The sequence below is a fragment of the Poromitra crassiceps genome, assembly GCF_964638095.1.
Source record: "Poromitra crassiceps genome assembly, chromosome: 6".
NCBI classification, from domain to species: Eukaryota; Metazoa; Chordata; class Actinopteri; order Beryciformes; family Melamphaidae; genus Poromitra; species Poromitra crassiceps.
The window spans coordinates 32831864-32855486 of NC_139627.1; positions in this window are offsets into that span (position 1 = coordinate 32831864).

Consider the following 23623-nt stretch of genomic DNA (forward strand, 5'->3'; position numbering starts at 1 on the left):
CCCTTGAGCTCTCAAGAGTGAAGAGGACGTTTTTCTTTGGATACTCTAAACAGGCCTGCAACGTTTTGTTTGGCTTATACACATTTTTATTTGGGGTTTTATAGTGCCGGCTTAGTATTGCACAGAGTGCGTCTAGTTGTGTGTGGGCCCACAAATATTGATATTTGAGTATTGAAATAACATTTGGTTTGGTAAAGTATTTTTCACTTGAATCTATAATTTAGAAGTTATATGCCATTTACGTTTATACAGCAAGAAATATTGTGGAAAACCTTACCTGAACTTACCTGTTTACCTGAAAAAAGAGAGAAACTCATTGATTGGAAACTCAAAGGTTTAATTGAACATTTTATTTTGTTTTACATTTCTTTCAAACAAATCATTCACTAAATAATTTATTACTATTTTTCTAAACCTGAGTTGTGTGATTTTATGTTTCTACTTACCTGCTAAGAGGGAATCTTTTCTATTAGAAAAAAGGCATATCATTGACATCTTGGTGTATTTATCCCTGGTTAAAAGTGAAGCTAAAGCCATTCCATGAGGATACAATATTTGGTTTAAAACTGATTGTGTGTGTTAGTTAAAATAAGTCCAAGATAATTAAAACTGACACCATAAATAGACATATACATATATAAAAATAACTCAAGGGCCCTGCCCTCACTAATAATGACCCTACTACCACTACCATAGCCCAAGGGGGGCGTGTGCCTGCCTGGTGCCAAACACGCCTTTTAGCGTTGTTTCTTCATCATCATAAACATACCTTTTTAGCAGCTGGTCCAAAAAATGAAAGGATGTTTGGTTGCCTTTTCATCTTTACTAGTTAGTTACATGACATGAGGTATACTGGGAGAAAAAACATAATTTTGTTCACTTTGCTGACGGATACAGGCCTAGTATACAATACCTTGGAATTTGACCATTTTCAAGTAATAATTACAAGTATTAAACTATTTTAGCGCAGGTACAATGCATAGTTAGGCAAATATTTCTCCATTGATTTAAGTCACTATGCTGTAGTAGGCTATTGAAAGTGTGTACTTAAAGTGATGTTTAAATATGGACAAGTTGTGAACATTGCTTTATGTGGGCGTGTTTTCCTGGCATTGTCCCGGACCTTTAAACATATGTAAAATTCATAAGTGGACCTTCAATAAATAAAATAAAGTTTGAGTAGCCCTGCTACATCTAATGTAATCACATCCAATTAGGGGAATGACATAGAACTCCTCAGCATTTTGACGGGAGGGGAGGTGTCATCTTAACGCCTGTGTGTTCGGCGGGATAGCACGCGCTCTCGTCTTGCCAGTGGGTTTCATTCACCCCCCCCCCCACACACACACACACATACAGACCCCCCCCCCCCCCCACACACACACACACACACATACAGACCCCCCCCCCCCCACACACACACACATACAGACCCCCCCCCCAACCAAAAACTCCAGTTTCCAATGTTTCCACTGGCTGTCTGGCCAAATCATCAGAGAGCTCAGAGAGCCCAGCGAGCAGGAAAGGAAAACTCCACCATATTGATGATCCTACTGCTGGAGGAATGTTGGCATGGAGACGGAGAGAGAACACACAGATGGAAAGAGAACATGGGGACGGAGAGGAGGACACAGACAGAAAGAGAACATGGGGACAGAGAGGACACAGACAGAAAGAGAACATGGGGACAGAGAGAGAACATGGGGATGGAGAGGAGGACACAGACAGAAAGAGAACATGGGGACAGAGAGGACACAGACAGAAAGAGAACATGGGGACAGAGAGGACACAGACAGAAAGAGAACATGGGGACAGAGAGGAGGACACAGACAGAAAGAGAACATGGGGACAGAGAAAGAACATGGGGACAGAGAGGAGGACACAGACAGAAAGAGAACATGGGGACAGAGAGGAGGACACAGACAGAAAGAGAACATGGGGACAGAGAGAGAACATGGGGACAGAGAGGACACAGACAGAAAGAGAACATGGGGACAGAGAGAGAACATGGGGACAGAGAGGAGGACACAGACAGAAAGAGAACATGGGGACAGAGAGAGAACATGGGGACAGAGAGGACACGGACAGAAAGAGAACATGGGGACAGAGAGAGAACATGGGGACAGAGAGGACACAGACAGAAAGAGAACATGGGGACAGAGAGGAGGACACAGACAGAAAGAGAACATGGGGACAGAGAGGAGGACACAGACAGAAAGAGAACATGGGGACAGAAAGAGAACATGGGGACAGAGAGGACACAGACAGAAACAGAACATGGGGACAGAGAGGACACAGACAGAAACAGAACATGGGGACAGAGAGGACACAGACAGAAACAGAACATGGGGACAGAGAGAGAACATGGGGACAGAGAGGAGAACATGGAGACAGAAAGAGAACATGGGGACAGAGAGAGAACATGGGGACAGAGAGAGAACATGGGGACAGAGAGGAGAACATGGAGACAGAAAGAGAACATGGGGACAGAGAGAGAACATGGGGACAGAAAGAGAACATGGGGACAGAAAGAGAACATGGGGACAGAAAGAGAACATGGGGACAGAAAGAGAACATGGGGACAGAGAGGAGAACATGGGGACAGAAAGAGAACATGGGGACAGAGAGAGCACAGACAGAAACAGAACATGGGGACAGAGAGGACACAGACAGAAACAGAACATGGGGACAGAGAGGACACAGACAGAAAGAGAACATGGGGACAGAGAGGACACAGACAGAAACAGAACATGGGGACAGAGAGGACACAGACAGAAAGAGAACATGGGGACAGAGAGGAGAACATGGAGACAGAAAGAGAACATGGGGACAGAGAGAGAACATGGGGACAGAGAGAGAACATGGGGACAGAGAGGAGAACATGGAGACAGAAAGAGAACATGGGGACAGAGAGAGAACATGGGGACAGAGAGGACACAGACAGAAACAGAACATGGGGACAGAGAGGAGAACATGGGGACAGAGAGAGAACATGGGGACAGAGAGGACACAGACAGAAACAGAACATGGAGACAGAAAGAGAACATGGGGACAGAGAGGAGAACATGGGGACAGAAAGAGAACATGGGGACAGAGAGAGCACACAGACAGAAACACAAGAGCTTGTAGTGAGAGGATGGACTGACTTTAAACTAAATAAGACAATACTTCCATCATACATATAATACAAGACACTCAGATTACCTTCACCACCCATACTGTCACACTACAAACAACCAATTTTCAACATGCTACAGAGGTGCTGTGCTATGGAACACCTACTGTATATCAATATTGCTAAACATGCATCATGTCTTAACTCTTAAGTCATTTAAATCCAAGCTTAAACTCTCTGATGACTCACACATAGCCCACATACATTAACCACACACCTCACATCGTCATTTTAACTGTCTATTCACTCATGATTGATTGATTTGATTGTTCTTTGTTTTCTTTTTTTTTGTTCCTTTGTCTGTTTTTTACTGTTGCATTTCTTTTCTTGATGTGTTAATTTCTTGATTCCTTTCTCTTGTTTTTGCTATATTGTATGCTTTGCACGGATTATTATTATATTGGTTTTCTGAAGTAGAGACCCATAAGCCCATCTAGGGTTTCCTGTCTCTACCCGCACATTATTTTGTTGTTTTCATTTAGCCCCTTTCTGTTTTTAAAAATGTGCAAATAAGCAAAAAGAAAAAGAAAAAAGAAAAGTGTGTACATGAGCTGCTTTATAATATCTAACAATATCTATATTCCTGTTTACATGCTACAGAGCAGAGTCCCATTCATGACTGTGAAGACACGCCCACATGACATCCTACTTCAGTTTCCCTCCTGAGTTTAACCTGAAACCCTTTCTGTCATGTTCCTACCGTGTTAGGGACCAAATGAATACACGCCCACATGACGTCCCCTAACCCTAACCCTAACCCTAACCCCTACCTCAGAGTTTCCCTCCTGAGTTTAACCCTTTCTGTCATCTTTCTGTTATTGATAACATTTAAATGTGTGAGTTATAAAAATTCACCCCCTGTACAATTGTCATGAATGGTGAAATTAGCTATATAAACCAAAATCATGTTTCGAACCAGGCTGTAAACATGTTTATTTATGTTGTAAAGTGTGCCATTTTAACATGGGGTCTATGGGGATTGACTCGCTTTTGGAGCCAGCCTCAAGTGGCTATTCAATGAACTAGTTCAAACTGCAGCCCCGCCCCCGGGGGGTTTTGTCACTATTGGGTTTAGCGAACGGATGACCAAAGAGAACGAAAACAAACGTGCAGTCCGCCAAGCCCGACCTGAGACGGAGGGATCTTCAAAGCTGGAGAACCGGTCATACCGGTCATTTTCCACCAATTTGTTAGACTACGTTTCAATTGGACAAAAAGGTAAGCTAAACTGTTTTTTTTATCGACAGAAACCATGACCAAAACATCTCATCTGAAGTGAAGGATATTGACTTTAAACAGCAGCATAGTGTTTGTGGAGGCTTTGATGAGCAGTTCACAAAAAGAGCCTTGAAAACCCCAAGATTCCTTTCAGAGGAAGAACTGGCATGGAGAGAGAGGAGAGAGGGGCAGCCAATGTACACTGGCTGCTTCCACTGCACACACACAGACACACACACACACAGAAGCACACACACACAGAAGCACACGCACACGCACACACACACACAGAAGCACACACGTGAACAGGCAGGCAAGCAGACGGCGCAAAACAACTCGAGGAGGAATGTGGATTATTCATGAAAAATATGACTGAGAAGTTGGACGGTAATATATCGACCAGAACGCACAGGCACACACACACACACACACACACACACAGAGTCGTAAAATCTTTATCATCCATACTGTAGTTCAGTGGTTTTCAACCTGGGGTCCGGGGATCACCAGGGGTCCTTGAGGGGGTTCCAGGAACAATGATGAATTGTTTAAAGTCGAGCTGAAACGCCATTTGCACAGTATGTGACTCATTATCCTGACATATTTAGAGTGAAACAGAGTAGAGAGGCGGGACATAGCGTGTGGAGGAGTTTGATTTGACCGTTGGATAGTGGGCGTGTCTGGGATGAGAGGGACTGAATGCGAGGCGAGCAGTTGAGTGGACCCACTCATGAGTGGACCCACTCACGACTACTGTGGTGCCGTATCACTCCAATACGACCATATAGCACGTCTGCTAGACTAGTGCCTCTCAGTGGCAGAGAAAAAGTACTACGCGACTTCCGCCCAAGCAATATGAAAAGGCGACTTCTCTTTAAAAAAAAATAGGATTAGGGTGTGGGTTATGGTTAGGGTGTGGGTTAGGGGTACGGACAGCGACGAACTGGTAGCTGAGTGATTATGACAGGCGGCTGTCAAGCCAGTGGCCCCAGGTTCAAATCCTGCACGCTTCGTATTCGGCTGCTTGTACAAACGACGTCATGGGTCGTATCCAGTTGGAGGTCAGGGTGAAAATGAAACGGCTCGTCAGCCCATGTGGACCGTTCTGGTCATTGACAATTGTCAATAAAGATGAGCTTGAACACTCCGCTCATAAAAGCAAGGCTCATATCACTGTCCTCACACACGTGCAATTCAGCAGCACCGCAGCAAACTAACAAGCTATAATAACAAAGCTAGATCAATCAGAACAAACAATATGCAGCAGAAGATCAACAGCTTTTTTTGTCTCGTTCATATCTGTCATGATGATAGAGGAAACAAAGAAGCACGCTGTTGACAGCGAAGAAGAAGAAGAAGAAGAAGAAGAAGAAGAAGAAGAAGAAGAAGAAGAAGAAGAAGAAGAAGAAGAAGAAGAAGAAGAAGAAGAAGAAGAAGAAGGCTTCGCTGGCCCGACCACTAATAATAAAAATAAATAAATAAAACAAAACAGCCACAGTCAAGAGGGGAGCTAGCTGTTGGTGAGACTTTACTGACCCCATCTGGCAGGGAATTGGTTGAAAGTCAGTGTGAGAGAGAGAAAGAGACCACCAACCAACAACAGCAGTTCCAATTGGATCATCCACCACTGTGTCCAATTGTTAGTCATCTTCCTCAGTAAGATGTGTGTGTGTGTGTGTGTGTGTGTGTGTGTGTGTGTGTGTGTGTGTGTGTGTGTGTGTGTGTGTGTGTGTGTGTGTGTGTGTGTGTGTGTGTGTGTGTGTGTGTGTGTGTGTGTGTGTGTGGGCTTAAGTTGTGTGGCAAGGAAATCATCTTCCTCAGTAAGATATATATGTGTGTGTGTGTGTGTGTGTGTGTGTGTGTGTGTGTGTGTGTGTGTGTGTGTGTGTGTGTGTGTGTGTGTGTGTGTGTGTGTGTGTGTGTGTGTGTGTGTGCTTAAGTTGTGTGACAAGGAGGAAATTGAAAATTGCTGATCTCTCTGTGGTAAATAGACAGCAGCAGGAGGCAGCGGGAGGCCATCAGCTGGGCCACGCCACCCAGTCCGCTGGCCCGATGCCATCCAGGAGTGCAGGACTTTCACTGGGTGAGCCAGGTGGATTTTGGGCCTCAAGCTCCATCTGATGCAAAGAACTGCTGTGTTTTCATGTGTTTACATGTGTGGGGTTTTCGCACACTAGGCTACGTGCATGTGCGTGCACAGAGTGAGTGCTCATGTAAATCGTTTATACCCACTGAACGAACGAACGTTGTTAGAACGGAATTGTTAGTCATCTTCCTCAGTAAGATGTGTGTGTGTGTGTGTGTGTGTGTGTGTGTGTGTTGTACTGTGTGTGTACAACTGTACAGTGACTTCTAACACCTCTTCCTAACATACAGCGAGCGAGCGAGCGAGCTCTGGCTTATTGAGCGTGAATAATTGTACAGATATCCTACGAGTGATGTCCAATACTGGGAAGCAGGACGATCCTTGCATCCAAAAATGTTGAAGGTGGAGTTGTACAAGCTTCGCAGAAATAGAGCCAAGGCGAGTGTTTTTTCAATAGAGAAGCAAAGTGAACGTCACTTCCTGCTTCAGCCAGGGATTTTCTTCCGCAATTTATTTTCCCATAGATGTTCATATAAATGCTTATAAAAAGAGTTTTACTTGGTCAAACCAAACGGTTCAGCTATATTTATAATCGGGAGAGATCATAGAACATTTCACTCGGACCAAAACTTTAAAAAACAACATACATTTTTTTTCTTCTTTAAACCCAATTTTTTTTTAGGTTTTGGTCCGAGAGTTAAATGTTATGCGGTCTCTCCCGTTTCTAAATATAGCTGTACCGTTTGGTTTGAACAAGTAACACTATTTTTATAAGCATTTTACGAAATGTCTATAGGAAAATAAATGGCGGATGAAAATCTCTGGTACAGTGCTGAAGCAGGAAGTGACATTCCACTCAGCTCAGCCTATTCGCTGACACATGGAGCAGGTTAAGACAGCTTCATTTGGAAAAACTGAAACTATCTGATGTCCGCTCGCTCTTCCGCATCGCGTCCAGGTAGGAATCAGTATCATAGGGAGAATAGTGGCTCCTGTCATTCCCACGCCGCCCTCCGAAGGCCTGTTTCTGCACTGAGGATGTTTGGTGTACGTGTCCCGGCAGCTTGACAGTGTCATGTTGCCTGGAACTTTTAAGTCCATTTCCTGCACATCATTTTCAAATTAAAGGTTTTCCACTGACAAACTAACGGGTATTGTGAAGTACATGTAGGAAGTTAAATGTATTTCGCTTGCTAGGGTGATTAGCAAGCTCTCTCACTGAAACAAAACAATATTTTGAGCTTTTTTTCCCCCTCAGTGAACCACACACTGCAGAAACGTAAGTAAACTAGGCTGATATCTGAACATACAAACAGAGAAGTCTAGCATTCAGTTGGGGGTGCAGTTTCCCTCCAAAAAAAACTACAGAATGAGGCTTTAACTTGCTATTTTGTGTGTGTTAGATTACAATGGAGTAGCTAGCAAGTTTGGTAGTCATAATTGATTAGCTTGCTCAGCAATGTGTGACTTGGAGATGCGAACTAACTAGTGTTTCAGTCACTCAGTGGTGTTTTGAGAAATCCTTACGTGACGTGAAAAGGCAGAAGCACAGCCGGCTTACGTAACTTCAGCGTTCGTATTGGCGGTGAGAATGCAAACAGGAAAAAAAGACTAAAAGACTAAAACTAAACAACCCAGGGCTGTTCTGATAAAGTTGTGCTATAGTTGAGAGTGAGACATGCCATTACTTCTTAATGGTTATTTACAGCATCATAAAGTGTCTATGTAGAACCATCCATAGAACCATGTTGCTATGGAGAACCCAGTATGTGTTTTTACATGTACCTTTCGGCATTTACATTTAATTTACATTTAGTTTTACATGTATGGATGTGTATGCACAGTATGTGCCCATACAGTATAGCATGTGTATGTTGTGCTGAAGGAGCGGTTAGCTGGCGTCAGCGGTGGCGGTGCTGTGGATCAGGAAAGGTTGTGTGAAGGTAGAGGAGGGATTAGGGCACTTCAAAGCAGCACTGCCTTCTAAGCTGTTCAGGAAAAATCCGCTTTGTGGAATCCGGACAGCCAGCAGCCTGCAGCCTGGACTCCACTGTACGCACACACCACAGATATGACTGAAAGTGTCAACACTCCATGAGAAACATGTTTCACATCACAACTCACTGACAGACTGGCTGATGGGGCTTTTGTACTGATATTTTTTGGTTGAAGCTGGTACTTAAGTGTTGATATTCAATATTTAATCCCAAAAATCCTCCCAAATTTCCACATTCAGTCTCTTATTCTTGTCAGGGTGGAAAAATGAAAGAGCATTTAGACTTGGGCCTTATAAACATGAAACACCAAAACGCTTCATCTTCATTAATTATTCGTATCATTATCATCATTATCATCATTATTATTATTATTATTAGTGGCTGGGCCAGCGGCTGGGCCACTACTTGTATTTGCCAATATTCTTCTTCTTCTTCATCTGGGAAGTTGGACTTCCCATGCATGAAAATAAACCAAACTTTGCACAAAGGCCCAGTCCCATGCCAAACTTCGTCAATGCAAACTTGGCGCCAATAGTCCTGATGGTGGTGCTACAGCAACCATCTAAAGATTCAAACTTTGAAAATTCATAACAAATCAGGCATATGTGCAACAGCTTTGCAACTTTCACCAAAATGTGGGCCCAAGTAAGGGGAAACTTTCGGAAACTCTAACCTATAGCAAATTATGAAGTCCAAAGACTGCAAAACTGCAAAAACTGTAAAACTAATTAAACCCTACTCCTCCCACATTTTTTCTTCAAACGACACCAAACTTCTGCATCTGGATCATTAGACTGTCCTACACAAAAGGATCAAACTGATTTTTGATTGATCAAAATTTGAGTCCCACAGTGCATCATAATGTTTTACTATAAACAGTACTGTAAACAGCTACTGCAAATTCTCTCTAAATAAAGCTTGAATGTTCACGAAAAAAATGACAATTACAATTGCTGTCAGAGTAGATTCTGTGTGTAGGTGTTTGTTTCTGTGTGTAGGTGTGTTTGTTTCTGTGCGAGTCGGAGACAGCTGATTGTGTTTGTTTCTGTGTATAGGTGTGTTTGTTTCTGTGTGTAGGTGTGTTTGTTTGTTTCTGTGTGTAGGTGTGCTTGATTCTGTGTGTAGGTGTGTTGTGTTTGTTTCTGTGTGTAGGTGTGCTTGATTCTGTGTGTAGGTGTGTTTGTTTCTGTGTGAGTCTGAGACAGCTGGCCAGTCTGGAGCAATCTGAGAGATCCTCGGGCGTGTCGTCCTACATTTCACCTCCCGTCAGCCCACAGAATGCAGAAATCCTCTGTGCTGTGTAGGATTAGAACGTGGTTTGTACGTGCTGACAGACTGGTGACAGGCCCGATAGAGAGACAGGGTTCATATTCAGCGTACCACGCCCAGCAGAGCCAGGATGAAATGACATATGCACTATATTTGGTAGTTCAAAACACTGTATACCCCGCGACCATACTTTATAACTTAACGGTTTTCCTTTCCGAAGGAGATCGGAAACCTCACAATTCTCAGTTACCAATTACCATGAGTTTTATGACCAATATGCAGAGTTGGGGATTGAGCTGACGCAGTCATGAGCAGCCTATCTTCCGTCATACTCTTCAAGAAATACCTCAAACTGCCAACCTTCCACTGAGCCATTATACTCGTCAATTCACTTATAGACGTAAGTAACGTTTATTTATATAGCACTTTTCACAGACCAGAGTCACAAAGTGCTTCACAAGATCAAAAGTTAAAAACAGGTACAATAATTAAATATTAACACACATGAACAAGACACAAATAAAATATGATACACAGGTTACGACTGAACAGGGGGGTCTTTAGCTGCTTTTTAAAAATGTCAATAGATGCAGCAGATCGTATGATCAGAAGAAGGGCGTTCCATAACTTGGGAGCTACAGATTGAAAAGCTCTGTCACCTTTGGTTTTAAACCTAGAGCAGGGAACGGCTAATAGGCCCTGGTCTGAAGATCTAAGTGACCTGCTGGTGGTATAGGGATGAAGCAGGTCACTAATGTAGGCAGGTGCCTGACCATGCAGGGCTCTGTATGTGAACACAAGAACTTTCAATTGGATCCTAGAATGTATGGGGAGCCAGTGTTGAAGAATAGGAGTGATGTGACACCTCCTACTGGACCTGATCAACAGCCTTGCCGCAGCATTCTGGACCATTTGTAGACGGTCCAGAGATGACTTGCTAAGGCATGTGAAAAGAGCGTTACAATAATCTAGGCAAGATGATACAAAGGCGTGAACAATCATTTCTAGCTCGGTTTAGGACACAAAAGCGCGGAACTTAAGTGTTTCTCAGGTGGAAAAATTAGGCACGGGCCAGAGATTTAATGTGTTGATCAAAGCTCATAGCTTGATCAAAAACAACACCAAGGTTCCTCAAGTTCGACTGCACAGTGGAGGAGAGAGACCCCATACACTGAGCAACCTTGGGGGCAATACTATCAGGGGCAATAAGGACCTCAGTCTTGTTGGGGTTCAGCTGGAGAAAATTACTGGCCATCCAGTCGTTAATAGCAGACAGACAGTTATGCAAGACAGAGAGGTTATCAGTTTTATCCGGCTTGAAAGATATGTGCAATTGAACATCATCGGCATAGCAGTGATAGGAGATACCTTTGAATTGCTTGATAATCAACCCTAGAGGAAGCATATAAACCCTGAATAAAATAGGGCCCAAAACGGAACCCTGAGGCACCTCGCAGGACAAAACAGCAGAAGCGGACATAAATGGCCCAACGGACACAGAAAAACTCATATTTGCAAGATAGGAGGTAAACCAATCCAAGGCCCTCCCGGAGACACCCACCCACTGCTGAAGCCTATCGATTAGAATGCAGTGAGCCACAGTATCGAATGCTGCACTGAGGTCCAGCAGCACCATGACAGAGCATTCACCTCTATCAGAGCACATCATAATATCATTAGACATTCTAAGAAAAGCAGTTTCGTTAGAATGCCTCTGACGGAAACCAGACTGGAATGCATCATGAATGTTGTGTCATTTTAGAAATAAAAGGTAACTTAGAAATAGGTCTATACTTTTTGGGCAGGGATGCATCAAGGCTCGTTTTCTTTAAAAGAGGCTGAACAACAGCATGTTTAAAATAAGAAGGGACGCAACCAGAAAGGAGGGACGTATTAATAATTGAATCCAGGCAAGGACTGGTAATCCTGAGTGTATTTTTTAACAGAGTCGTAGGTAAGGGGCTAGACCAGTGATACTCAACTTGCGGCCCATGGGTCACATGCGGCCCGCGGGCGCCCCCTGTGTGGCCCGCGATAGAATTGCAAAAGAAAAATATATATATATAGCCTATATATATATATATTTTTTTACAGTGCACCTGAACGCAACATGCAAGATACCTGCTGAATAAGTGTGCAAATGTTCATGTCATTCTGACCAATACTCCACTTCTGTTATAGCATTTCAGTCTGGAATATGGAATATCTTTCAATAATCTATGATTTAGCTGCTAAATTGTCAAATACCGCCGTCTGCATGCTACCCAGGCACTTATGTATGTACTTAACCCAACTAACTTAACGAACTATCCGGTGTGCACAATATTGTCAGACTAAACTCCGGCTGACACCCCAAAAACCTACAATCTGCTGCAGAAAAATGTATATTGTTTGTTTATTAACTGGCCCCTGGCCTTCTATCATTTCACGAAAGTGGCCCCCGGGCAAATCAAGTTGAGTATCCCTGGGCTAGACGAAGGTTTCATAGTGGTCACCAACTCAGTGAGGTCTTGAAGGGAAATGGGGGAGAAACAGTTCAGAATTGACGGCCGGGGTGGACAAACAATAAGGGGCGTGGAAGAGGGGATAATGCTAGCCCTGACATCTCTAACCTTTTCCACAAAGGAGAGAAAATTGTTACAGTCCTTATTTGAGAAAACAGGTACATCCGGCGGTGCCGGTGAGACGATGTTATTTATGGTGTCAAATAGGATTTTGTTTACTAGAGGAAATAAGGTTTGCAAAGTAAGAAGCCCTCACCTCCTTAACCAAATTATTAAAATCAGTTAGAAGGTCTTTGTAATAAAGACGATGGACCTCCAGCTTAGACGATTTCCACAATCGCTCCACCTGCCAACATTTACTCCTAAAATGGCGAATAGAGTCATTTAACCAGGGGGAGGAATTGATGGAGAGTACAAGTCGGGTTTTACAAGGAGCCACTACATCCAAAATGGAGGAGCAATGTATATTAAAAGCGTGGACCAGGGAAATAAAACCTTCTCTCTCTCTCTCTCTTAGCTCGTATTCTGGTTCATTTCCTACTACAGTGGTTCTCAACGTGGGGACCAAGGACCTCCAGGCATCCTGGAGAGGGTCCCAGGGGGTCCCCAGCAAACTGAAGAATTATTCAATTTCAACATTATTTGATTTATTTTCTTATCAATTTTTTATTGATTTAAAAATTTTAACAAACACAAAAAATTCTACAAAAAACCTATACATACACATACACATACACAAACAGATTCATTCAAAACATAACCCCCCTCCCCGCAGGACCCCCCACCCCCCCACAAAGATATTAGCCCACAGTACTGCAGAATCAACAAGTGAAGAGACTCCACAAACCAGCAAAGAAAAGACAAATGCAACCTACCTATCATGGCGATGTCCATGGTCCCCACGCATTTCAGCTTCATTAAATGTATTCCATGACATAATATTTTTTACTTTAGCGCCATGCATACGGGCCACCGACATCTCCATGACAGCCAGGTCCACAGATGTCCATTGTCCAAAGGGCAGAGTATGAGGAGCCTTCCATCTCTGAGCTAGTTTTTTTTTGCGGCAGTAAGGCCTAGCAACAACGCCTCTGCCACAAGGATTAATTCAACCCAGTAAAATCATTCAACAACAAAACAACAGGAGAACAAGAAACAGCGACTACGGACATCTTCCTGGCCACATCTTTCCAAAATAAAGAAATTGCTGACCAAGTGTATAAAGGTACCAGTTGCCAGGGGCATAACTCCCCCTGTATCAATAATGGTATAAAAACAAAACAAAAACAAAAACGAACAAACAAAAAGCATTTGGGCCACGGTCCCCCATTCGATGAGTTTGGTCTCTCGGACCCAAATCTATAATTTTCTTTTTTATTGTTAGATTGTCGAGAATTCCATCACTATCTATATCTTAGATACATAACAGATAAACTATAATCAAAACAGTGATTCTTCTACATTTTCTAACTGGGTTAACTTCTTATAAATAAAATCACCATTTGATTCATTAGGCCCACAGATCAAACTGTCCCAAAGCCCTAACTGTGCACTGAGAGCAAGCTCTCTTTTTCAGGAGCGCCCTGTTCACATTCACACCTGGAAGCTGACCAGTACAACCACAGTCTGATCTGCTGGCCACTGAGCAGCTCCACTGGAGCGGTTGGGGTTAAGGGCCTTTCTCAAGGGCACTTCAGTGGTGGTAATGAGGGAGGGGCAAGCACTGCCTTTCCACTTTCTCCACCCAGATTTATCCTGCCGGTCCCACCGGGGGATTGAACCGACGACCTTCCGGTCACAAGCTCGCTTCTCTAACGTTTAGGCCACCACTGCCTGCAAATACTAAATTCGGGTGCTTGATATGAAAAAGGTTGAGAACCACTGTCCTGGCATGATCGCTCTATAGTCACAGGAATATTGTAAAGGCAATGAGGCTACTTTCTGTTGATGTAGGAATTTAAGCTTATTCTATTTAATATACTGTTTTTATATCTACTGTTCCACTCAAAAGTCACATTTATTGTCGGCGAAATGCCTAAAATGTGAATGGAAAGTGAGTACAGTATATGTGGGATATGCACATAAGCCCACTGAGCACATATGATCCATTTCCCCTCATTTGCTGGTTGAGAGGCGCAGACGGAGCGGGGAGCCACATCAAACACATTCCTCAGATGCCACGTGTCACTCTGACCAGAACGTATCAGAAAGCAGCGGGACTGGATGTGATGCTAACCGCTTGCAGATGTCACATCTCATGATATTGATCCACGGCGCCGTTAGCCGCGTCGCGTCTCGAGCAGCAGGTAGGCCACGCTAGCCTTTCCCTGAGTCAGCGTGCTGCACGGCTCCATTGATTAGGTCTGACTACCCAGGTCATGGGTCAGTCACGGGTCAGCGAGGGCTCAAGCGTGTTGTCCAATAAAACAGTGGGACCCCCAGACCAGATCCAGCCGGTATCCTGCAAAAAAAAAAAAAAAAAAAAAATCTTGACACGTCATTCTGCCACTGTGGTGAGATAACTACTTCTTTTGTCTTCTTTTTTAATTTGTGAAATAATGTTACAAAACAAGGTGACATAAACGATTAAGAAGATTAACATAATTGACAGACATACAGACAATAACGCAGTCGCAAATTATGTGTCTGATCATATGTCAAGAGTCCGTGAGCAGAGATTACGTGTAGGGCATGTGTGCCAGCACATGCCCTACACGTAATCTCTGCACAGAAGCCGTTTAAACCAGGGAGATGGTGGTGGACTTTGGTAGGACCAGGACTGAGCCGGACCCTGTTTTTATCGGGGGTGAGGAGGTGGTGAGGGTGGACAGCTACAAATACCTGGGCGTCCACCTGGACAAGAGACTGGACTGGAGCTGCAACACCGAGGCTGTACACAAGAAGGGGCAGAGCAGACTCTATTTCTTGAGGAAGCTCGGGTCCTTCAAGGTGTGCAGCAGGATGTTGCAGATCTTCTACCAGTCTGTTGTGGCAAGTGCCATCCTCTTCGCAGCCATCAGTTGGGGCAGCAGTATCAGAGCCAGAGACTCAAAGAAACTGAACAAACTGATAAAGAGAGCTGGCTCTGTGCTGGGAACTACTCTGGAGCCCCTGGAGGTGGTGGTGGAGAGGAGGATGCTGGAGAAAGTGCTCAAAATAATGGACAATGTGACACACCCCCAACACGACCTACTGACTGGACAACAGAGTGTGTTCAGTCAGAGGCTCCGGCAGCTCTCCTGCACTAAAGAGCGTTACAGGAGGTCTTTTGTGCCCACTGCAATTAGCATATATAATAAGTCGCGTACATGCAGGGAGAGCAGACTCCTCCTTTCTCGAGAGGCACTCGGTTGGGCCCTGTCCCGCTCAGGTTGGTGATTCGCACCGACGCCTCCCTCTGGGGATGGGGTGCGGTTTGCGGGCATTTTTCGGCGACCGGCTGGTGGGAGGCTCAGGAGCTTCGCCACATAAACGTGCTAGAGCTGGAGGCGATTCGCCTGGCTCTACTTCACTTCCAGCGGCTCATACATGGACGCCATGTTCTGATTTGCTCGGACAATATGGCGGCGATCGCCCACCTGAACAAACAGGGCGGTGTGCGGTTGGAGGCGCTGAACCAGTTAGCGGCGGAGATTCACCTGTGGGCGTATCCCCGTCTCCTTTCAGTGTCGGCGGTTTTTCTGCCGGGACGGCTGAATTACGGGGCCGACCTGCTGTCTCGAGGCAATCCCCATCATACGGAGTGGTGCCTTCACCCTCAGGTGGTGGAACAGATTTGGGCCAGGTTTGGCCACGCCCGCGTCGATCTCTTCGCATCGCGGCGCGCGACGCACTGCCCACTGTGGTTCTCGATCCAGGAGGACAGCCCCCCGTTAGGTCACGATGCGCTAGCGCACGCGTGGCCACGGGAGGGGCTTTATGCGTTTCCCCCGATCCCCCTGATCCGTCAGGTGTTGGACAGGGTGAGGGAACAGTGCCTCCGGCTCGTTCTAGTGGCCCCGTTTTGGCCCAGGCAGACATGGTTTGCGGACCTGGTCTCCTTGGCGCAAGGTCTGCCCTGGGCGCTGCCGGTAGGGGCGGATCTCCTATCCCAGGTGGAGGGGGAGGTGTTCCACCCCTCCCCAAGCAGGTGGAAGCTAGCAGTCTGGCTCCTGAACGGGACCATTTGCTAGCCCAGGGCTTGCCCGATAATGTGGTATGCACTATTCAGAGTGCTAGGGCTGCTTCGACCCGCTCTCAGTACACGTACAAGTGGCGGGTCTTTTCGCATTGGTGCACGGATAAGGGCGTGGATCCAGTGAACTGCAGTGTGCGACCAGTTCTCTGTTTCCTTCAGAGCCTGCTTGACGCGGGCCAGTCCCCGCAGTCGCTTAAGGTGTACGTAGCCGCGATTTCTGCTTGCCACATGGGAATTGAAGGGAGCCCCGTGGGGGCGTGCCCTTTGGTCTCGCGCTTCATGAAAGGAGCGTGTAGGCTGCGCCCGCCGTCGCGGTGCGTCTTTCCCAAATGGGACTTGGTTGCGGTGCTGGACGGGCTCACGGGTCATCCGTTTGAGCCCTTGGACTCCGCTGATCTGAAATTTCTGTCTTTGAAGACCGCGCTGCTGCTGGCCTTGTCGTCAGGAAAGAGAGTTTGTGACCTGATTGCCCTCTCGGTGCAGCAGGCCTGTATGGTTTTTGGGGATGATGGGCGCAGGGTTACGTTGCGACCTAACCCGGCTTATCAACCTAAGAATATTAATGCCAGCTTTAGGTCTATGGTCATAGACTTGTCAGCATTCTGTCCCCCGCCATTCAGTTCGGGCAAGGAGAGGCGCTTGCACATGCTGTGCCCCGTAAAGGCGCTCTCGGCCTATGTGGCCATTACGCACTACAAACCAGTTGTTGGTCTGCTTTGGGCAGGAGGCCCAGGGTGGGCCCCTTTCCAAGGATCGCTTATCACACTGGATAGTGGAGGCGATTGCTTTGGCATACTCTGCCGTGGGTAAGATACCCCCGGAGGGTATCAAGGCGCATTCTACGCGAGGCGTTGCGACATCCTCCGCGTTGTTGCGTGGTGTTTCGGTGGAGGACATGTGCGCTGCGGCCTCATGGTCCTCTCATCACACGTTTGTTAGGTACTACAGCCTCGACATGTCCGGTTCGCGTTTCGCGCATGCGGTACTGTCAGTGGCAAGAAAGTAGTATCGTTGCCGCTCTAAAATGTCATACGGTCGGGCATGAACGTTTGCCATGCGGCCGTGTTTCACCGATGCCTCTCGGGTCGCTCTGTGGAGTGCTCCCGGCAGCAAGGGCGGTTGAATTTGGCACTAGAGTGAGAGCTCGAGTTAAACGAAGTAAAACGTTAGGGTTGTACTACAACCCGGGTTTTACGAGTGAGAAGGAGAGCTCTCACTACCCAGCCTTGCTGCGTCGATGCGTCGTTGGTTGCGTCGATTCTCAGCGGGCTGGAAGAATGAGTGGCTATCCCGGGGCTGAGCAGGCGTGACGTAGTCACGTGGGTGAGGTGGGTGGCCGCCTCAGCCCCAGGGGGGCACCACGCCACCTACTGGTGGGTGGTCGGTTTTATATTAACTCATTGAGTGCCAGCCACTTTTGGAGAACGGACGCTCCCAGTGCCAGAGTTTCAGAGCGTTTTCAGTGATTTCTCGAGGCCCACAGAATATTGTGTGATATTACTATGTAAACACCGAACACGCACAAAGAACGAGGAGACTCTAGTGTATCATCAGCAAAAAAAAGTTTATTGATACCATTTTCCGTTCTTTAGTTATCAGCCGGAGAAGAGACGTTTCAAATTAGAAGCTGAGATATTCAGCCTTTTGTGAAATGAAGCATTTCAAGCACATTCACTGACTCTGAAGCTAATATTTTCTGATGTGACACCTCAAAAATAATTTCCTTCAATAAAACAGTGAAAACAAAGGAATTTTGTTTGGCCAAATAATATTTTTTAGCTGCAACCAGCAGCGCTGGCCCCTGCGTGCGCAGACCCTACACCTTCTTGCTGGTCTTGATTTACTGCTTATGGGCATCAGATATTCTAGCTTGTTTGCCTGTCTCTGTCCATCGAGCCTCCTGCTGTCTGGGTCTGTGTTTACTGTCAATGGTTGTATGCTGCCCTGCGTGCCCCACCCACCTCCTCCTCCTCCGTGGGAGTGTCTCTGGTGACTCTGCTGCGTTTGCTCTGCGTTTGCTCTGCACTGAAAAGTGCGCTGCACCCCGCTTTTTCACAGCATGTCGCCGGCTCCCAGCTGAGAATAATGTAACTTTTCAGAAAGACGCTGGTGTCGGCAACTAAATCATATGGAGGGGCTATCGCAGCGGACACGGAGTGGCTCAATTGTGGCAGCAGATTGGCTGCTGCAGGCACAGCTAACGTTATGCTTCATGTATATCGATGCATACCGATGCCGTTTCCGTTTCCATAACGACTTCTCTGTTTTTTACTCAACTTTCTCTAATCTGGAGAGCACTGTCGCCACCTAATGGGTAGGTAAAATAGGTTATACACATTCAACATGCCCCAAAATTTTACAGGAGATGGATCTGGCTTTGATCCATGTCCCACCGTCAAAAAACGCAATTGACGACAATCGTCGTCATTGGCACTCCACGTTAGTATTCGAATTGACGACGATTGTAGTCATTGGCACCCAATGAGTTAAAGGTCATTTTCTGAGCAAAAATAACAGTCTTCCAGTGGGCTGCGTATGCAGCGAATATGGCACTAGAGTGAGAGCTCTCCTCCTCACTCGTAAAACCCGGGTTGTAGTACAACCCTAACGTTTTTTGCTCTCGCTTAAACCGAGTGTTTTATGGTCACTCAAGATTCTCTGGAAGACTTTTTGTCTTGGTTCAAGCCTTAAAACTCATTATATTTGGATTTATCTAAATGTCTATGGGGAAAATGGATGCGGAACTTACTTCCGGGGAAAATTACATCACAAAAAGTCACGTGCCTGTTGAGCTCTATTGTAACATAGTTGTGTGTGTGTGTGCGTGCATGCGTGCGTGCGACTGTGTGTGTGTGTGCGTGCGTTCGTGTGTGTCCGGTCGCCGGTCAGTAATTTATAACTTAAATATCATTGAACTTAACATGACCTTTTTGAATCATCCGACCAATCCCCTCCAATACAAAAAGAGCAACACTAAGTCAATTAAATGCAGCGTCAGCAGAATGTCTGATGTGTTTTCAAGCCATTCAAATAAGTCATTATATTAGAATAACATATGAGTCTGTGTCTAATAATGTCAAGAGAACTACAAAGTGATTTGAAATAAAGAGGAGTCAGCCATTCCAGGATTACATGCCTAGTTGAATTCAATAAGCTGGCCTATACTGTAATAGGAAACCACAGAAAATTCCATAGCCACCAGGCCCACCACATCATCCAATAAAAATGTCCGCTTATTCTTCGACAGGATTCTGTTAAATCTATTAAAAACACTTTGTTCTCCTGCTAATTCTAAAATAATACACAGATTACGAAAGAGCAATAACAAACAATGGTGCTAAATAGGGGTGTCGTCCCACGAAATTTCGCGATAGTAAAACGTCACGATATGTATCGTTGAGATGAAATCTCATATCGGGAAAAAAAAAAAAAAAAAAAATTTTTTTTTTCCAAAAAATAGACTAAGAAACGTCTTTGTTCGTTGAAGTTCAATGTGTGGAAAGTAGTTCAGTTGAACAAGTCTCTGAAGAGACACATGAGAAGTTATACAGGAGAGAAACCATTCAATTGAGTTTCTGGCAAAACTGTTTACTTGACAGGAAAAACTGAAGATGCATAAAAAATAGATTAAGAAAAGTCTTGTTGTTTGAGTTTGAAGAAAAACTGAAGATGCATAATGAGAATTTATACTGCTGAGAAACCTTTTAGTTCAAAGTAAATCTAAGTGACGGTGTAACTCATTCTATTTCAAGATAAGCCTTATCTCCAATCTCATGTTTTTTCTAGTTGTTATTGTAACAACAATTTCCCACAACAGCATGTTTTGTATTTGTGCATTTCAAATAAAATACTACTTTTCCAGTCATATATTGTCATTATTCAAGTTAAAAAAAATATTGTTAAAATCGTATCGTATCGTATCGTTATCGTGAACCCAGTATCGTGATACGTATCGTATCGTGAACTGAGTGTATCGTGACACCCCTAGTGCTAAATCATCTTATACCAATCAAAAAGCTGTTAAAATACTGTGCACTGCAAACCGTCAACACTGTCTGTATATGGCTGTGGGGCAAAATATAATAATCACATTGAGTGGCAAATCTATTTGTTTCAAGGATATTTCCATGCGGAATGATGTCAATATATAAGGCCAAAACAGACAAATCAATGCACTAAATTTATCTAATTATCTCAAGTCTGCGTTTGATACAGGTTTTACAGGAATTCATTTGTTTGCGCAAGTTATGAAATTAAGCACACATAATAATGCATCCAAAGTTACAGATTAACCAAAGGGGGGGGGTGAGGACATGCCCATTCAAGTCCCCCCCTGCCTCAGAAAGCCCAGCCATGTCCTCAGTCAGGAGGTTGATGCAGAGAGGTCGGTTATTTGAGGAGATTATATAGAGAGAGCAAGATTTATGCAGAAGTGTATGCAGATTTATTGAAAGAGTCCATGAGCATTGTATTGTATGCATTGTGTTTGAAAGAGCTAACCATGTTGGCAGGTTACTTTCACCTGTGGCTTTATTGTCTTTATTACCGAGCTCCTTGTCACCCCAGCCAGTCTCTACCGTAGTCATTTTTAGACATGCAAAAAAGCTGTTTTCAAGCAAAAAAAAGGAACTGTTTTAAAGTTTTTATATTCTTTCAGGTGAGAACGTAACATTCAAAATATGTCACCAGTTTATCAGAATAACGCCTATTTGGAAGTATTTAACGAGCAGCGAGGACTGAGAGCGCTGGCTGTGTGACCAGTCGGACTAGCTAGTCAACCCCTGCTGTACTGGCAGTGAGAAAACACTGTCGACGTGCTTTTGTAACTAACGTTAAATGCCGACCGGGTACAGCCATTGGCTCCTCGCAGCAGTAACGCTATGAACATGTAACTGAAGTTGGCCGCAGTATAGCTTCTGAATGTTGCCAAACTTCATTCATAATGACGTTTTGTTTTGAAATTGGCCGCCAACTAGCGCTGAACGTGGAAGAAAGAAAAAGTGGGCGTGGTGAATAAGGTGAATAGAACAGCAGGAAAATTAGACCATACCTGCCGGAGTACGCTGCACAACTCTTGGTTCAAGCCCTTGTAATATCACGCATCGACTACTCTAACTACTGGCAGGCCTCCCTGCATACACCTTCAAACCCCTCCAGATGATCCAGAACGACAAACGTCAAACTCAAAGTCTTGACACTCACTTACAAAACTACAACAAAAAGTAAAGTATATTCTCTCTATTGTCCTCTACCTTAATTTGTACTGTGGATATACAGTAGTTTTTTTATTACCATTTTTATGACCCTTAAAATTTTGGGGTGAAGCAGAAAATATTTAGCTTTTAATCAAGAGAAGCGGAAACAGTGTAGAAGCTACTGTAGTATAAGTGAGTGTCATTTTCAATAACCACAACAGCACAAATAATTGAGCACAAATATTCCCCCACAAAGTTGCCAAATTGCATTCTCTCTCTCTCTCTCTCTCTCTCTCTCTCTCTCTCTCTCTCTCTCTCTCTCTCTCTCTCTCTCTCTCTCTCTCTCTCTCTCTCTCTCTCTCTCTCTCTCTCTCTCTCTCTCTCTCTCTCTCTCTCTCTCTCTCTCTCTCTCTCTCTCTCTCTCTCTCTCTCTCTCTCTCTCTCGTCCCTGGGGACTCGTGACCATCCATCCCCACTCCATGACACTAATGACCATAATGTGTGTCAATGTGCTTTAACACACGCACACACACACACACACACACAATGTGCTTTAACACATGCACACGTGTGCACACACACACGCACACACAATGTGCTTTAACACAGAGAGGGCCGGGCAGGCCATTCACACCTTGCCATGGCTGTAAATTACACTGTTTCTCCCCTCTGGTGTCCCAGGCTGGTCACCAGAATATAATGTTAGCTTATACATTTCTGTAATCCACAGATATGTAGAAAATATGAACATTCTGAACCACCTGGGGGTCGAACACCGGAGAGCCGTGTTCGATCCCCAGTCATTATATTTATTTAAATTATTGGCTTTATATTTATTGAAATTAAATATGGTGATGTCTGGTCGTCTGAAATCACTCTCTCTAGATAGGCTAACTGGCTCATATTGTGTCATATTGTAAGATTGTCAATGTCATAACTTTATTAGCATAACGTTACTGTATAGCCTGGATCACAACATTAGCTAATGCTACCCAGCCTTCCAATGGCATATGCTGTCTTTAGCTTGTGTATTACAGTAACATTGTCTAGCTGGCTAGCTACGAGTTCATCTGAAATCAGGGTGACAAGGTCCCTGCTAATGCTAGCTTTTCTGCCTTTCTGTGTCACTGAGAGTATCTAGCTTGTTTACAGTATCTACTTAGCAGACTGTATACATTACATGCTACACCATGCAACATATATTTCGATATAATTCAAACAATGGTTCCTTTCCCATACCATGGTGGGCTGGACTATACAGTATTGCTGTGAAAAAGTTACATTTGATTGTGTCAAGTGTTACACAACATAGTGATCTTATGAGCTGACGATAAAGGATGTGTGTTTCTGTGTGACTGTGTGTGGGGCCAGTTCTGCTCAGAGGACCCGGAGGAAGAGAAACTCACTGTGCTCTGTGCTGTTGAGTCCTCCTCCACGCACCCTTCACTCAATATCACACACACTCTCTCACACACACACACACACACACACACACACACACACACACACACACACACACACACACACACACACACACTCTTGGAGTATGTATACCTCCGACCAGAAGGGAGTAGCTGAAACTCTGCTGACAGTGGATGGGATTTGTCTGAGCTAGGGATGGGCATTTTGAATCAATTTCCATAATCGAAATTCGGGAAAATTAACGATTAATTATCGACTATCGATAGCGTAATAATAATAATAATAATAATAATAATAATAATAATAATAATAATTATATATATATATATATATATATATATATATATATATATATATATATATATATATATATATATATATATATATATATATATAACTCTGGTCTGGTAATAACGTTGCGCGTTAATGGCGATGCCGCTGTGTAGTAAGAATATCAGACACTAGCGCTGTGGCCAGCTAAACAAACATGTTACATGTCAGGTTACATGATGTAACCTAGCTAGCTAGGCTAGCATTTGAACTTGCCGGAGTCTGTTTTAAGAGACTAACAGCATATTAG